A 4,485-nucleotide genomic window follows, 5' to 3' on the forward strand; every position below is an offset into this window, starting at 1 on the left:
TTCCTAGTTGGGACATCTAGTTCCAACTCCCCTACATGGGCAGGGACACCTTCCACTAGACCAGCTTGCTCAAAATCCCATCCAGCCTGGCCTTAGACACTTCCAGGGAGGGGGAAAAACTACACAGGGAACCTCAGCCATCAGCACACAGCAGGTAGAGATGCCTGGCAAGTCAAGGAGCTGATACTAAGCTGAAGGCAGCAGGGCTTTTTTTTTAATGTTGCAGTATCTTCTTATTGCAAGAGGAAAAGAGCAAGAAAATACATTCTTTCCTCCTCTTCAAGAAGCACTGTGCCACATTTGTGTAGTATTTGTTTTTCCTGACCATATGGAATTCCTTTCCTTGTTTATGTATGTTGGATGAATGTGTTGGCAATAGCTATTCAATAGCTAGAGTCTTTAGATAGAAGCCACATAACTTCATTCCCAGGTTTGTAGGAAACCAGCACAGATGTAGAAAGAGAACATTTAGTATTTATGACGTGCTGCCTTTCCATGAAGGGAGAGTACCTGGTTATCATCATAACTCTTCATTAAATCCAAACCACAGTTACAGGTGAACAACAATTAATCCAGAACAGCAAGGCTTGAAAAAACTCACACTTGTAAGGCCAGACCTACATCCCTGCACACTAAGGTTAAATACACCAGAATCACTAGAAGTGCTGGAAGAGTCAAGAGATTCAGGATTACACTTGAACAGCAAGAGCTGCTGGTGCTACCCAGGCCATTCCCAACATGCAGCACATGGCTGTGATGAACCATCACTCTGCAAGTGGCAGAGATCACAAGAAACCATATTCCTGCATCCCTCAAAGAGGTTCATGCAATAGGTATAAACCAGAGCTGTCACACCTCCCCTGTTATCAGCCCTAGTCATTCCTCAGGGAGAAATTAACATTCATCCTCTTGGTAGTTCTATGTGAAAACATGAACTAAGATCAAGTTGCAATAGATTTGAATTCACTGGACAGTGTTTTGCACAAAGAGACATGTGTGTCATGGACTAGCTAATGGCAAGCTCACATCATGGCATGTTACATTCCTAACTCTTTCTGAGCCATCTTCTGTCTATTCTCAGATGCCTTCATCATAGCCCCTGGTATTGGTATCCCACACTCAAATGAAATTGGACACTGGACTGGTCTGGTAGAGCCACTACAGCACCTTCAGTATCCGTATGCCATTTCTAAAGGGAAGTTTTCCTCTCCAGCACTCCTCCTACAGCCTTTCCATGAAAAACTCTTCAGAAAGAGCAAACTGCAAATGTTCTGCCCCTCTGTTCCTGTCAGGGCAGCAGTCAGTGCAGGAAGTGAGTAGCCTAGGAAAGATATCCTCAAAACCCAGTGCAAATAAACCCCCAGTACATACATCTGTTCCTCCACCCCCTTCCTATGTAGCTTTGCCAGCAGAACCAATTTTATTGTGTCCTCCAGGGAGTCCCTGTCTAAATGGCCAAAGAACACTCCTACACCTGGGTGCATCCTGGCAGGCAGAGCACTGTGGTGTGGGTACAGGGGGGGAAGAAGCAGATCCACAGGGTTTCGTTAGCAGAGCTGCAACACCACACTTACTGCTCTCAGACAAACCTTCTAACCCAGATTTTGCTGATATTTTGGGGACTCTGATCCACTTTCATAAAACAAAAGGAAAATACAGGCTCAGGACTGCTTCTCTCAGAGGAAAGAAGGAAAGTGTGGAAGTAACACAGCAGCTTGAGGTGTAACTTAGCAGAGCCCAGTCCCTGCTGGGAAACACATAGTCGGGTCCAGCTGATGGACTCCTCTACACTTTCTGTCATGGTGCATGCAGACAAAGAGGAAAAAGCCATATTTACAGACATTTTAATTGTGTAAATACACTGGGGTTTGGGCAACTTTTCCAGTACAGCAATTAGACAGAGAATTTTCAGAGAAGTCCAGCTCCCATGGGTATTTATGTAGTGGCTACTTTGTGCTAGTGAAAACCTCATCTCTCTCCTTGGTGTCTGCAAAGCACCATTTTGCACTGAGTCCTAATTAGAAGCAATTACCCTTATCTTGGCAGTGATACAGCTCATACAGAAAGGTAGGGCTGCTTTGTTTCTTCACTCTCGTTTCCTCCCATGGAGCTACTTCTTTAATACTAGTCTCTGTGCACTGCTTCCCAAACTTGTGCTGCTATAAAAACCTTACTTCAAACCACCTGACTCTTATTTCCCTCTCCCTAAAACAACAACAAAAAAAAAAGTATAAAAAAAATTACTTCATGATATCTGGGGCTTATAATAGATGGGATGCATGCCAGGGGGAACAATAGGAGGAAATGAAAGATGAAATTATTAGCCAGGAGTTAAACAGGAGATGAAATTGCTCTGAAGTGTTTTGTATCTAAGAAGACCTTTATTTTTGGAAAAGGCAGGAAGATTCTCAAGGCTGATTCTGGGTGGGGAAAAACTCTCACAAAGAGACAATTGCTATCCTCTCCTAATCCTTGCTGTTCCACCCCAACATATTTTAAGGATCACTTCCATTCATGCACACCCACTACATTGTTTCTCCCCCCTTCGCCTATGATTCAACAGCATCTGGAACACAGCACAATTCCTAAAACAGAACCCAAGACTGGCAGCCATAAACTTCCCTGATTTAACCCCAGACTGGGCTTCACACCATTCAATCTAGCCCAGCACTTGGGTGCAAAAGAGGAGCTGCACAGCCAGTAGGATTCACTCACCATTCAACCAAGGAGACAATGCCAGGAGTGCTGATCGTGTCCTGCCCTCCACAGACAGAAAGAACTACATACACCACCTCTCTTCTTCTATTGAAAACCTATTTATCAGGCTGGAGAACACGTGTGGTCCTTAGGCATTGATCAGAACCTCCTGCGGCTCCTTTTCTTATCAGGACCTTGTGCAGCTGATGGGTTTTGCAGAGGAATCAGCTCCAGCATCTTGTCTTCACCTGAGAAGCCCAGGTGACCCAGGCTGCAAATAACACATTTCAGAACAAATGAAGACAGAAAACACAAGTCTGGCCATGCAGATTGCATGCAAGTGGGGGGGAGGGAAATGGCCTCAGAAGTCTTCACAGGTGTTTAATGTGCACAACTATCCCAAAAGCTTTCATGGGTGTTAGTGTGAGCAGCCACAATGGAGCTGTGCTTAGCAGGAGCTTCAACTGTGCTTGTAGTAGCAGAGAGCTTTCTGATGCACAGTGAGCTGATACGCCAGGGTGAGAGTCCCTCAACACCACAGGAGAAAAACCTGGAACTTCTTTTGTCCATGAATTTCACTGGGGATACTTCTCTCCCTCTCCCCATCTTTCCTCCTTCAGCTCCAGCAGGAGGAACACACCTATCCTGAGATTCAGGATGCACCTCAAGTCCTGAAAAAGAAAAATAGTAAGACCTAAAAAAGAGCAGAATTACTTAAAATAAGGTTCCATATGCTGTCATGACCTGGGGTGCTCTTCTCTGTCTGGTCAAGCCCACCATGACCCAGCACCAGCTGCAGCTCTCAAGAACAGCCTTAATGAAACCGAGAAGGAGGGAGGGAAAAATGACCAGGAGGCAGAATTAGGTGACTTGGACCTTTGTCACCCAGGTTGGAGTGAATTAAAAAAATGAACATAGGTGAAAAACTCTTGTTTACTTTAGTTGAAACTTCAGGTCAGGATGAAGAATTTCTAAATGAGGCAACAGATCAGCTATTTTACTTCCCATGCCACTTTTCATACTGTGGTCTTGATTTTACTTGGGCATTGCAAATGTTTTTTCTATGCTGGATTTTTAAGGCTGTTTTTGCCCCTTCCTCATGAATGATCTTGAGCTACAGCACCAGTGGCACTACAGTTTCCCTGGAACCAGTGGTGGTCAGGGTGACCTTCGTTTTACATGGAACCTAATACTCATTTCCCTTACAACCTGCTATAAAAGTAATAAAATATGGCTATTACTATTAATCTTCCTGGCATGACTGCTGAATGATGAAGGCTACTAAAAAAGTTAAGGTTATTGTTCTTTTGCTGAAAGGCAGAATTCCAAGAAAATGTATATTATTCACTATTTCAAAGTTAAAATAGATAAAATCCCAGAGAGAAATTTGTGTCCACGTTCGAGGAAAACAGTGTGTTCCATTATGAGCAGCAGGTGTACAGCCACTGCATGAAAGGTGACCTGCCATGCTGAGACCTTTAGCACCAGCCCTGCCTCTTCTATGGGCTTATGAATCACAGAATCCTAGGGGTTGGAGGGGACATCAAAAAATCACCTAGTCCAACCCCCCTGCCAGAGCAGGGTCACCCAGAGCACATCACACAGGAACGTGTCCAGGGGGGTTGGAATGTCTCCAGAGAAGGAGACTCCACAGCCTCTCTGGGCAGCCTGGCCCAGGGCTCTGTCACTCTCACAGCAAAGAAGTTCTTCCTGAGATTCACACGGAACCTCCTGTGCTCCAGTTTGCACCCACTGCCCCTTGTCCTATCACTGGACATCACTGAACAA

This window comes from Chaetura pelagica, unplaced genomic scaffold (genome assembly GCF_000747805.2).
Source record: "Chaetura pelagica isolate M959 unplaced genomic scaffold, ChaPel_1.0 scaffold364, whole genome shotgun sequence".
Classification (NCBI taxonomy): Eukaryota; Metazoa; Chordata; class Aves; order Apodiformes; family Apodidae; genus Chaetura; species Chaetura pelagica.